This window comes from Anser anser (genome assembly GCF_964211835.1).
Source record: "Anser anser genome assembly, chromosome: 5".
In the NCBI taxonomy this organism is placed as follows: Eukaryota; Metazoa; Chordata; class Aves; order Anseriformes; family Anatidae; genus Anser; species Anser anser.
The window spans coordinates 55,915,777-55,929,347 of NC_139725.1; the positions used below are offsets into that span (position 1 = coordinate 55,915,777).

At 40.2% G+C, this 13,571-nt stretch overlaps 1 protein-coding gene across 15 annotated transcripts in view; it reads left to right on the forward strand.

The window, feature by feature from the left end:
• TRAF3 (TNF receptor associated factor 3) overlaps nucleotides 1-13,571 on the forward strand; it is a 72,265-nt gene that overhangs the window by 17,370 nt on the left and 41,324 nt on the right. The window contains exon 5 of one of the 15 annotated variants that reach the window (XM_083840186.1): nucleotides 29-83. The exons of 12 other annotated variants lie outside the window; for them this stretch is intronic. The gene's annotated coding sequence lies outside the window, so the exon portion shown is untranslated. 2 more of the 15 variants (XM_083840183.1, XM_083840179.1) reach the window with 2 other exon arrangements.

Sequence of the window (13,571 nt, forward strand, 5' to 3'; positions counted from 1 at the left end):
ATTATGTTTTTGTGTTCCTTATTTCTAGTTATTTTTTGACTTTTGGCAGTTCCCAGCTTAAGACTGAAGTCCTATTATACAAGGTAATACATATACAAGTATGTGAAGAGGTGGGATCTTGGTAGGTGTCCAGGTAAGAGGAGAGAAAGGAGGCATTATATCTGTTCCTTGATGAATGGGAATGGAAATGTGCAGAAGTGCTCCAAGTCATGCAGAAAGTCTCTTAATAGTTCTGATTATTTTTTTCCTGTTCCAAAGCCAACAGTCCTTTCCCCTTTCAAAATCTGTTATAATTTTTTATGTGGCACTTAATGTTTGGCGTACAAGCCAGGGAAGAGATTCTAAACTGAAGATGACCTTTGGCACTGAATAAAATCTTTATTAGTAGAAGCAAGCTTAAAATAACTAAAACTTTGTATGGGAGCCTAAACTTGAGTACACGTTGTCCATTATAAGAACTAACTAAGCCATATTGGAAAATGAGAAAAACAAACGCACACAACCCCACAAGACAAAAAAACAACGACAACAAAAAATAAAGCTGCTGTATCAGTGCATGGGATCTCAGGAACCCCTGTGAAAAGTAAGTGAAGCACTTGTACCCAGCTGTGAGAAAGTAATCTTTCTCCCATCTGTGGGTGGGGGAGTGGGAGGCAGATATTTCGGTTTTATCTGAGAGTCTGTACCTGTGTTGCCCATTACCACCTTCTTTAAAAGGTCAATGTAAACCCTGTTGAAGCTTGCCACTAAAAACAAGCAGTCTTTTCACTGCTGTGAGCCAGAAGCCAAGAGGATGCATGCACCTCCTAATTCTTTCCTGTTTCCTTTCTGCTTATCCCCAAATAACGTAGTCTGAATGCTGGCTCCTGCCCCTTCTCCTGGGGTTGCAGAAGAAGGTAGGGAGGTGAGATAGGGAGTGCTGAAGAGTTACTGGAGGTTGCTGAGCTTTCGGTGCCACTGTCAGCATTTGTTCAGCCCCACCTGATGTTCCAGTGGTGCCAAAACAGATAAGTCTGGGCAGGATGCTCACCCAAGGAGGAGGTGGATGGATCTTGAGGAATAATAGCTTGCTGATGGTAGGCAGCTGGGCTGCTGTGGACTAAAAGATCTGGCCTTGAGCCTTGCTCTGCAGGATGCAGAGGGAAGGAGGGGTGAAAAGCAGTGTGATGAGCCTATTGTTGCAAATGAGCTAACTGGCTGATTGGTACTGGGGCTCTCATGCTGCTCCCTCTGCTCTTAAATGCAGCTGTGAAGAGTGAAGAAGAGAGGGGGGGAAAGGGGAAAACAAGCTAGACTAAACTTCTCTGTTAAAACAAGTATAAATTAGACCTAGTGTCTGAAGAGGCAGGGGGCACAAATAAATAAACCCTAAGAAATTACATCTAAACACAAGAAAACCTTTTTGAGGGTGCTCAAATGCTGCAGCAGGTTGCCCAAGGTGGGGTTGGAGAGTCTCTTGTAGGGGATGCTCAAAACCCAGTGGGACACTGTTCTGGGCAGCCTGCAGTAGTGACCCTGCTTGGGTGGGTGGATTGGACGAGATCAGCTCCAGAGGTGCCTTCCAACCTCAGGCAGTCTGTGAAAGCTTCTTTAGTTTTTTTTTTTTCTAACGTATACTTTAGCTGCTGTTGCAGAATACTTGGGAAATAATTACAAATGCTGCTGCTGGGCATTTGTCTTGCAAATGCTGCTGCTGTGTAATCATGGCAATTTTAATTGTATGGGGAAAGCATCCAAGTGTTAAAATAGTTAATTAACTAGACTGCCCTATTTAAACAGCATAAGCAAAAAAAAAAACCCAAACCCAAAAAACCACAAACTAAACAAGAACCCTCTTCCCTCCTCCCCCAAGAAAATGCTATCACCTTCAAAACATTAAGAGACTTTTTGCTTTATTTTTAACACCTTAAAATATTAGTGGCTATGAACATAAAAGATAGTTTTAATATAAATAGTGAAGTCACTAGAATATTTATCAAAAATATTTTTTATCATTTACCTTTTTTTCCCCTGATTCCCTGTAAGTTTGCCACAAAGTACGCCTCAAAAATTATTCAATGAAAAGGAGAGGAAAAAGGAGATGAAGAGATGCAGGAACATGAGAGGGACAGTAGAGAAAATCCTAGAGATTCCACCAAACTCTGCAGTTTATTCCCTTAAGCCCACATCTGATGTGGCAGGAGATGATTTGAACAAACTTTACTGTGACTATTTCTTTCCTGGGCTCTTTCAGTCCTCTCCTGCCTGCGTTTTGCGTAGCCATCAGAAAGACTGCAGTGCAGTCATTGGCAAGGAGGGAATTACTAGGAGGGAAAATCAAGCTGTGGTGACTCCTCTTGCAGTGTTGTGTTACTGAGATCCGTGTTTGGGAGCGGGAGGTAATGCCTGGATGCCTTCGGGTTCCAGATTCGGAGGTCGGGCTGCTTGCGAAGGAGGATGTGGACAAGTCTTCATTGTGCCCCTCGTGTGTGCATGTCATGGCAGAGAGCCATTAAGTTTATTGATGCAGTGGTTTGTTTGTTCTGTGATATGAACTGCTTGCAGTTTCTGCCTAATGCTTTGTTTCTAATCCTCTGTGCTCAGACAGTGGAGAGCAAGGTAAGGTACTTTTTGTTGCCTAACATTTGAAGGTTAATGGAAGTAACTTCTGCATGTTGTAGCATGCAACAATGACTGTGTTCCGCTGGAGAGTCAAAGTTTTGATCACCTTATTGCTTGCAACTCATTGAAATTCGCTGTAATAAATTCCTTGGATTATCTAGTGTACCCAAGTTGGCGAACAGTTCCTTTAATTAAGGTGAATTAAAAGATTTTTTTGGTCGTGTTTAACTCTGATATTCCAATGTAACAATGAAAAAGTTATTTTCAAGAACAGCGTTTTGGGACTGTTCGTCCTCTTTATGTTAATCTTAAGAACTAAAAATCAGGCCTTTCTGTCTTATTCTTGTCTCTGGATGATTTTTTTTTAAAATGTAAGAGTTTTAAGGTTATAGCGTTGTCATACTACTGCTATTTAGCTGTGAAGTGCACTCATTTAGTAAGAAAGAAAATGTGGAGGCTCCTAAATTCTCTGAATTGGAAGGAATTATGTGCAGGGAGAGGCAGGAGGGGCTGGAAGCTCAAAAATCGCTGCGCTAAATTAAGCTTTATAGCTGAGAATGTAAATGGACAGTGACCAGGGCAATCGTAATTGGTGTCTAAATTCTGGATGGGAGCTTTAAAAGAGCTTTAGAACTTACATTTTTTGCTGAGTTACTATATAAAAAATTTAGTACTGAAATCTGTGACATCTGTAAGCATTATCGACTGATTTGGAGTGTATGTACTATTTTGGTAGGGAAGTGTAAGATTGTGAATCTTCACGTGAGTAAGAGTTTGTTGGTATGGATTTTAGAACTGGGCTATTTTTCCAGCTTTGTTTCTAGAATGGGTCAGACTGGGCTTTTGTCGGTCAATGCATTTCCTCTTCCAGAGTCTGAAACCGCTCATTAGCCTTAATTAATAGGATTTTGGTCCAAAAGTGCAGCATGGCTGCTGCTCCGTTAGAAGCGGTAGCCTTGCCTTTCTCTACCTCCTGAGGACCAAAGGTGAATTGGAGCATGTGACAAAGATAAGAAAGAAAGCCCCCAAAAGGACTCATTTAATAGCTCTGAAAGTCTGTAGCACCTCTCCTAAAAAAATAAATGTTCCCTTGGTCTCGTGGTGCAGAGTTACTTACATGAGACGTGATTATGAGAATGAGAGCCCAGCACGCTGAGTGGCAGATACGATTCTGTGACTGTCTACGTTTCTGTAACCCGTTCTGTGTAACTGCTGAGGTTGATCCATCTTTGCAGGATGACAGCTGGGAACACGCTGCCGAGCTGGGCCCTCGGTGCCACCCTGCTTAGTGTCATCTGGGAACATCGTTGCGCTGGCACCACGGAATAGCTGGTCAGGCTTCTCAGAGCTCGCTGACACTGTTAGGCTTTGTGGTAGGTGGCTGCAGGACTTCACTGCCAAGAATTGGGAAATTGAAAGTATTGCACAAGTGTGGTTTGATTTGTGTGCAGTATAAATGGTTAAGTGAGGTTTCTACAACACGGTCACAAAGTGTTGTCCTCGTAGCATGAGAGCTCCGGGGACTTCAGATTAGTGTATCGGTTGCATAAGCACTGGGGCATTTGTTGTCTGAACTCGACTGCCAACTTTTAGGAACGGACATAGAGGTTGATGGACACTTCATTAATAATGCTTTCAGACTCTTCCTCTTCGTCTGTGCCTGTAAAAATGTTAAGATCAAACAAGTTTGACCCCAAACAGGTTGCTTTCTTCTAATACAGGTTTGAATATTGTCATGGCGTGAATGATTTTTTGAAGAAATGCTTTGTAAAACGCTTAGCTGCTTTTCCAGAATAATGTTTCCAAATGGAATTCAGTGTTTAAAGAAAACTGCACGACTTTGAAGTGTGTGTGTGTGTTTTTTAAGTCTATGATGAAAACTAACCTATCAGGGTGGATAAGCTTGTACGTGTGTGAGGGCAAGAAAAATTAACCATAACTTTGTGCATGTCCTTTTAGCATGTTTTGTTGAAAAATCTGCTGTGAGTGATAGTGGAGGGGAAAAGAACAGTTTAAAAATCGTGCATTTGTATGTTAACTATACTGTTCTTTATCTATGTTCTTTTTAAAATTTGTTATTAAATTAGTTTGATACTCAACTTCATTAGACTGACTTTATAGATGCTGAAAAACCTATACAGCATTTTTGAATGAAGGTGACATAACTTTTCTTTCTTTACCCTAAAGAAAGAAACGTGGCAGACTAGCAAAGCTGTTCTTGTTGGCAAGAGTAAGGAGAACCCTTTCAGAGCACTGAGGGAAAAATCTCATTTTCCTGCTCTCACCTGAAGCTGCAGATCAAATGAGATTCAAATAAAACAAAGGAAATGTAAGCAAAGAGCCTGCTCCAAATCTGGGAGAAGGGAGGGGATGTTAGTGTGTCAAGAAAAGGAGGATAGAAATTTCATCAAGAAAGCTGTTCCAGGAGCTTTGGAAATAAAGAGCTTTTAAAACTAACAAGTTCCCTTTTAACGTTGTAGTATCTTCAGTTGTCTTTCATGGGGGAACTTACATGAGGAGTATGTGATTTCCAGAGGGATGTGCAGTTTACCTGTGTATTCAGGATAGCTAGTGAAGAGGTTAGCAGAGGCAGCGAGTTAAGAGCAAAGGCTGGGCTGGGAAGAGGGCAAGAACTATCAAGGATTTCAACCATTAAGCCATTCTGATAGCAGCAGTGATACTGCTGTGGCATTTAAATGAAGATGGGTTTTGTAACCTTCTCTTGCAAAGGACCTCTGCTAAAGAGCAGATTCCAAGAAAATACATTTTTTGTCTCTTTGGAGGCTCACCTTTAATCTTGTAATGCTTGTGACTTGACTGAGGGTAGCTTGACACTATATTCACATTCGTGTCAAATCCTTTCTTGATGTTGTTTTTAATAAAACTTTTTTTTGGCTGCTAAGACAAACCTTGTTTGCCAAGCATAAAAATTGGATAGCATTGGATAAACTTCAAAGGAGAAGGATATTCTTGGGAGAGCATTCCATCTGAGCAGTCTTTTCACTGGATCGATGTAGATTGTTAGGGCTCTTGAGTAGTTTTCGGCTTATGTGCCATTTCAGACTTCACTGGAAATCTCCTTTTTTGCCTTGTTTTTGTTTCAGCATCTAGTTGTACACATTTCCTCCTTGTGGACATCAAAAATGCAATACAACCTGTTGTGAGAGCGAGTAGTGTTCATTTTGATGACTTTGGTCTGGATTTCCATGTCCAACGCTTAGTTTCCATTACACTGGTGCTATTATGGAACACGGACATCAGAAAAATACGTTTCTTAAAGTCTGTGTTGCAGATTTTAATGTTGTACTTCAAGGTAAAACTTTGTGGTAGTTGAACGAAGCTACTGGTCAAAACAGCAGATAAGAGAAAAGGGGGCTGTGTAAAGGGTAGTATTTCACTACAAAAAGTTTGTGTTAGTAGAGGCGAGCTCTCATTTGCTTTTTATATTCAGTTTTGACCACATTTTTGATCCATCTACAGATGTAAAAATTATGTGATGACATTAAATATTTAAAGTTTTTATATGGGTAGAGAGAAAGTTGGGATTAGCTTCATTTCAGCTGAACTTGGATACTGTGTATTTGCCCTAATTAAAGCTGTTATTAGCCCTTTGTCCTCTGTAAATGCACTTACAAAATCCATTAATTCAGTGAGGCACAGTAGCTGTTTGGACTCGTAACAAAATGTGTCCGTGTTCCAAAGTAGGATAACCTTCACTTATGTTATTTGCTGACAGCTGTGCTGGTGATAGCTATGATTTAGTAAAACCCCGGTGCAGTCAATACTCAGGAGAAAAAAATACTAGAGCTTTATAAATTATGTATATATAGTGTGTACTTGTGAATACCTAGTTTTGTCACTCTTTTTTCCTGAATAACTGTCTTGAAAATTAGAAGATATAAACCACAAACTTTTTTTTGTCTACAAAATTTACTGATATGAACTAATGTTAGGAATTTTCTGCACTTGGCCTCAAAGTAATTGCTTCTAAGGTTAGCAGAGGGATAGGGGAAATGCAAAGCATGCTTAACAGATGCTTTGGAGATGTTTTTGTTTTTTTCTCCAAGTGTTGTATTTTGCCAGAAAATTTCCAGTTATGTCTACTGAAAGCAAATGCTCCTGTTCTGTAGGCTTGAACTAAATTATGGTGGGATGCCTATCTGTAATGGAGGCTATGAGCTTCTACCTAGTGTGTTGTAGAGGTTATTTAATGATGGGAAAAGATCCCAGGAGCTGTATTGAGCCTGGCTCCATGGATGCATGTTTTAGAATTTTCAACTATTTTGGGACTTTTCTGTAGTGTAGGAGGCACATTTTTATATGTTTTTAATGGGATTAAATTTCATGCCTTTTTTGAGATCTTCTAAAGGTAACAGTGTAAGAGCTGCCGGAAGAATGTAAAGCCATTAGAAGAAAGGGTTCTTCACAGAAGGCTTTATAATGATATGGCGGTAGTTCTGCTTATGTATAGAGATGCTTGTGCCCTGACTTAATGGCTATTTGTCTATGATATATCTGGTGTTAGTGTTTCCAGATTCTGAAATTGCTTCATATAAAACACTGGGCTGCAATTTTATTGGACAGTATTGGAGATGAGACTTTTAAGTCTTCAGGGAGGATTTAGACTAGTGACTCTTAAATTTTAGTTGAAGAAGAGTCTGAAAATAATACTTTCTGCTGACGTAGAACACTTCAGGCCAGGGAGGCTATAAAAGGTAAGCTTATTTTGTGGTAGAGGAAGGAAAAACAAAGTGTGAAGTCTTAAAATCATGTAGCCATTCAGTAGAATTGGTGGGGGAAAAAAAAATCCAAACTACTGCTATAATAAAGCATCATCCCTGGGTTCAAGTTATTTGCAAAAAAGTGGGAAATTACAGCTGTCTGTCCTCTGAATACTCACTGCTGATGCAGCATCCTTTAAACTCTAATCTTAGGATTTAAGCTGCTTGGTATAACAGTGAATATCCTTTGCATACTTCTAAACTTAGCATTTGTGCCAGTTGGAAGCTATTCTTTGCATTTTGAATATTTCGACTGTGCCTGCATGGATCCTTACAATGCAAGCAGATAGTCTTTATCAGCATAAATTCTACAAGGAATCTGAGTGCTATTCTTCTAGTTTCTACTGCAGCACCTGGAGGCCTTCAGATTTGCTTTTTCACAAATAAAAAATCATAGTTAAATATTAGACTGCCATTAATATATTAAACAATTACTCTTTTCAGTATTAGTTTGGTGGAGATGAACATGATTTTATTAATATTAACCAGAGGAGCCCTCTGGCTGGAGCCTTCTGGAAAAAGAATTTCCGGCTAAAACTGGCAGCCTCATGTTAACAAAAATCTTTCTAAGACCTTGTGGATAAAGTGGAAGTTGCAAGTTTTTAATGCCTCTCTTACAAAGAAGCAATACTGTACAATTCTACCAGAAGTATGCTTGCAAGTTTGCTTATTTCTTTTGTTATAAACTTTTTTTGGCTAACAGTGGATAGCACTTACTTTGGGGTAGTGATGTGAAATCTAGTGGGGAAAAAAATTAGTAAAGTAGTCTTACAATCTTCACTTTAAGTGTATCATAGAGGACAAAATCCTCATCAACTTCTATTAATTCTCAAAATCCAGCGCCAGAGACAAATGTTCAAAAGGACCTGTTTTTTTTGTCCTTGGTATATTACCCTGTCTAAACTGATACTGTAAAGATGGCTTATTCTCAAGATGTCAACAACATCTACTGATCTGAAACCTCCAGGATAACTTGATATACACCTGCAGGCAGCAAATACAAGAGTTAAGGTAGACAGCACAAAATAATAAAATAGTTTGCGAAAGTAATCACAATCTGAATGTTGAAAGTAGGAAATTGCATCAGGTTCCAGGCAGAAGAATCTTTTAATAGGACTTTGCAGCTGGTAGAACAAATACTGTCATAACACCAGACGGAACTCATATCTTTCTCCGGTATAGACTTGGCCTTCAAATAGCACATTCCCAAAGCCTAAGTTTACTGCAAGAGAAAGCAACAAGTTAGTTCTTTCTTGCATTGATGGGAAAACATGTTTTGTGAGTCTGAGTCTTCATTTACAAAAAAAACTCAGCTTCTTACGTGAGCATGTTTAAAAAGATAAGCTCTTTAGAAAGCAATGAATGTGAAATTCTGTTTAGAAAGTTATGACTTCAGATTCTGACGGGCCTGACTTAGGACTTTCTCCAAGTGTTTTTTTGCTCTTGAAAACTGAACTTCAGTAATACATTTTTACTAGAGATGTAGAAGCTGGAGTATGCTTCAATATAACTAGAAATACTAGCATAAATGTTCTGTTCAGATTCCATTTTGAAATGTATTTTGATTGGATTTTTCTCTACTACAATAATATTCACAACAAAAAACCTTTCTTCCTAAAATTCAAGATGGTGGTCATGAAGAATATAGTGCCAACACTGAAGTAGGCAATATAAACACTGATAAACCTGTGGTCGTGTCATTGAATGAGTGGACAATGTTTTTGTTTTCCCCCACTTTTTGATGAATAATAAAATACAGTTGAAGAGGGAGTTGCCCTTACGTCCCCCTCCCCCTCTCCCTCCCCTTTCTTCCTGAATAAGAATCACTGATGTTAGACAAAGCTGAGGTTGTGTGGTGATTTTACTCAGGTGGGCGGCTGAGCTCCACCACAACCGCTCTCTCACTCCCCCTCCTCAAAGAGGAACGGGGAGAAGATATGATGAAAGGGCTCAAGGGTTGAGATAAGGACAGGGAGATGGCACAGTAATTATCGTGACGGGCAAAACAGACTCAGCATAGGGAGATAGTAAGATTTATTGCTTATTACTAACAAGCTAGAGAAGTGAGAAACAAAGGAAAGAAACCAAAAGCACCTTCCCCCCCATCCACCCTCTTCCACCTCCTCCCCCTGAGCGGTGTCGGGGAACAGGGGCATGGGGATTATGGTCAGTCTGTAGCACTTCTCTGCTGCTCCTTCTCGGTCACTCTTGTCCCCTGTGCTGTGGGGTCCCTCCCACGGGATGCAGTCCTTGCTGAACTGATCCGGCGTGGGCTGCCCACAGGCAGCAGCTCTTCAAGAACTACTCCAGATATGGGTCCGTACCATGGGGTCCATCCCTCAGGAGCAAACTGCTCCAACCTGGATCGCCCACGGGCAGCAGCTCCTGCCAGGTCACCTGCTCCTGCGTGGGCTCCTCTCCACGGGCTACAGGTCTGGCCCAGAATCTGCTCCGGCAGGGGTCTTCCACAGGCCGCAGTCTCCGTCGGAGCAGGTCCACCTGCTCCACCGTGGTCTCCTCCACGGGCTGCAGTGTGGAACCCTGCTCCACCTTGGTACTCCATGGGCTGCAGGGGGACAGCCTGCTTCACCATGGTCCTCACCACAGGCCGCAGGGGACTTCTGCTCCGGTGCCTGGAGCACCTCTCCCCCTCCTTCTTCATTGACCTTGGTGCCTGCAAGGCTGTTCCTCACTCCTCTCACTCTCCCAGCTGCAGTGTGGTGCAGCGTTTTTTTTTCCCTGTCTTAAATATGCTCTCACAGAGGCGCAAAACAACATCACTTACTGGCTCAGCTCTGGTCAGCCGTGAGGCCCTTATCAAACATGGGGCAGCTTCTAGATCCTTCTCACAGAAGCCACCCCTTTGGCCCCCTGCTACCAAAACCTTGTCACATAAACCCACTACAGGTTGTTACCTAGAATGGGGAAAAAATGCGCCTAAGATCAATAAGAGAGCAATCTGTGCTTAAATGAATGTCTTCCAGGCTATTCAGTGTTACGTATTCTGATGTCATTTGTTGTTAGGTTCTGGAATTTGATTAATATTTAGGGCTTTTCCAATGAGAAAGTAATTTTTACATGTATTTTGTAGCATAGGCATGCAGTAGTCAGTTGGATTGGAAGAGTGGGAAATGTTTTATGTGGGTCTATAGGTGAATAGATTTTTGAGCTTTGGATGTAGGTTTAGAAAACTTAATTCAGTTAGACTGGAAAGTATTTCTTGTGTACATGAGATGCTGTCATCTCGGTGTTCTTAGATGCCTGTTTTCTAGTTCGGCAGTACTTAATTTCAGCATTGAATTCAGAAAGTGCAGAGCCATACTAGAAGTTGCATTTATTTCATTTCCCAGCTTCCCATGTACTCTGCTGTGTTCAGAATTTCCTGGGAATGTTATTTTGTTAAACATCAATTGCATTTTAAAATTAGATTAACTAATATTTTTGTGATTCTTGAGAAAAAGCGGCATTCTTATAGTTATTTACTATAAGACATGCAGCGTTTCTATTTATTTACTTGCTGGTCTCTGACATCTTTGCTTCTGGAAACAACAGCAGAAGATGAGGTAAGGGATTTTAAGATAGGTAGTACTGCTGCGTAGATTTCAAGGATGGTTTCATTTAGAGTCAGCACAGATGTATTCTGCCAGGAACTGTCAATGCAGAAAGTATTCTTCATGTACTTGCCAGTCAGCAGAGTAGATAGACTGTGATTTGAAGAGTATTCATGAGGCTTGAAACTGAGGGTCTGTATGATTAACAGTGGAAAAGAATAGCATCCATTGATAGTGGTTTTTTTGCTGTGTGCTTATTTAAAAAAAAAAAGACTAAAAGACAGCAAGACTTTTTGATTCTTATTTGGTGATGTCAGATTAAAAGATGTTGGTGTCTTGAGCTGATGTAGTTTAAAATAAAGATGTTTCTGATTAAATCACGCAGCAGGCTTTTTTTTTTTCTTGAGTCATATCTCAGTAGGAAAAGTGACTTTTTAGGTCGCTTGGTAATGAGACATCTTTTTCTAGGACTTTGGCCAAAGTGATTTGGACAGGACATCCACTTTAATCCTTGTTGATCTTCGTTAGGATTTGTCACAGGTCGTTCAAATCTGTTTCCTCATCATAATAGGCATAACTGGGAAGCAGCATACATCTTCTCATCTGGATACATGTGATTTTTCATTACTACTTGTAACATTTGGAGGAATGACTTCTATGCTGCACAATAAAGGTAAAAGAAATGTTAGACTTGCTCTGAAGTGGAGGAAATCTGGTCTGATGAAAATAGATTTCCATAAAGACGGAGTATTCAGGATGCAAATATAAACAGGTTTTGCTAGCGCTCTCTTCAGAGCATAGATAAAACAGTTCTGTAAAATGAAACTACCTTTAACTTGAAACAGATTCTTATGGCATTCCCAGAGTATTCAATCTTAATCTTTTGCGATAGGTGAGTGTCTTTCCTTTGGAAACAGAGCCAGAAGTTATGAAAATACAGGGTGTTGATCCACTTCCTTGACGTGTGACTGGCATATCTCAATTGCGGACTTCCCCAAAGCAGCAGAGGAAGAATTGCACTTTGTCCTGTGGTTATCTGGTTGTCTCTTGATCTTTCCTGTTCTTTACATGCTTCTACTAAAAACCTCATATAGGGCTGTGGATCCCAGCTGGGAGTTAATTTCATAGATGACATGCAGTAGCCTGGTAAGTTTTCTTTTTCTGACCTGTGCGTGGTGAGGTTGGACAGAATGTCTCTCATCTGTTGTCCTGTGAACCAGGCTTTCAAAGCTTGAGAGATCTTTGATTTCTGAAAGAGGCTTTTGATTTCTTGTACTTCAGATGATTTTATACTGTGTTTTGGTAGCCCACTGAGATTATGAAGTAATTATTAAGAGCTGTAGATAGCAAGTGCAAGCTGAAATACAAGCACTTTTTACTACTGCCTCAAACTGAATCTTGGTTGTTTTGCTATCTCATATGTCATGATTGGAAAGAAATGATGTTAACTTTCAAAAAATTAAGTTATACATAGAAAAGCTGACTTTTTAAGCAGTACTAAATTACACTGAATTACTTTTCTGCTGCCTTTTTTTTCAATAACCTAAAATCAAAACTCTCTTTGAGTTGTTACTCCCACCCCTTGCTGCAGTTTATATTAGACTGGCTGTTAATTATCCTACTCAACACTGAGTAGTTATTAAAATTGTCAGTCTCTGGGCTCTTGGATTCCAAAAAGAATGAATACTACATTATTACTTACAAATATTCCTATTCTGAACTCTTAATAGTGATATAATTACTGCTCAGTGTAACAAGCATATTAGAACTGTTTCCATGAAAGTACAGTCTAGCAGGCTTGCTAAATTGAGCTTGTTGTATTGAGGTGCTGTCTTGTTTAATGCTGTAAGTCACTTCACGTGAATATGTAGTTGAAAGACATGGAGACAAAGAAAGTGTTAAAAAGTTAAAAGAATAAAATATGAAACTAACTTACCACTCATTTTCTGCTATTCAGTAATCTTGCAAACTGGAACACAGGAAGGACCCAGTGTTGTAATATCTGTGGTTCAAGCGACATACGTGGTTATTCTTTTGAAAGTACTTCAAGATACCAGATCTTTTTTTATACTTACGGTTTCCCAGTTCACCTAGGGAAAGAAGGAATAGTCTATACCATTCAACCCAAATCCAGTTTTGCTATTGGTTCAGTAATTTTTAGTGCGTAGAGCCCTTAAACATGGTGAAACCTGCTTTAGTTGCTTGAGAGCATAGCAGTTCATGTATAAGGATAGGCCTTTTCTCTGTACCAGATCGTATTGTAATAGCTATAAAATAACTTCTTCACAGCGGGAGTTTTGAGCACTGGAGCAGGTTACTCGGGGAGGCTGTGGTATTGTCAGTCTTCAAGGTTTTGAAAACTCAGCTGGGCAAGGCCTTGAGCAGCCCAGTCTTTGAAGTTAGCCTTGTTCTGAACAGGAGGTTGGGCTAGATAACCTCCAGAGGTCTCTTCCAAGCTGAATGATTCCAGGGTACTGTACCTAATAACTGACTGAAGAGCTAGTGAATGGCCAAAGCTTCTCATGCAGAGAGTACTCAGTCTTTCCCGTGTGCATTCAGATGCTTGTATCTTATGTGCTTATATCCAAGTAGTGATTCTTTTCTCCCAACTCCCTGTTGATTTTTTTTTCTATTTTGT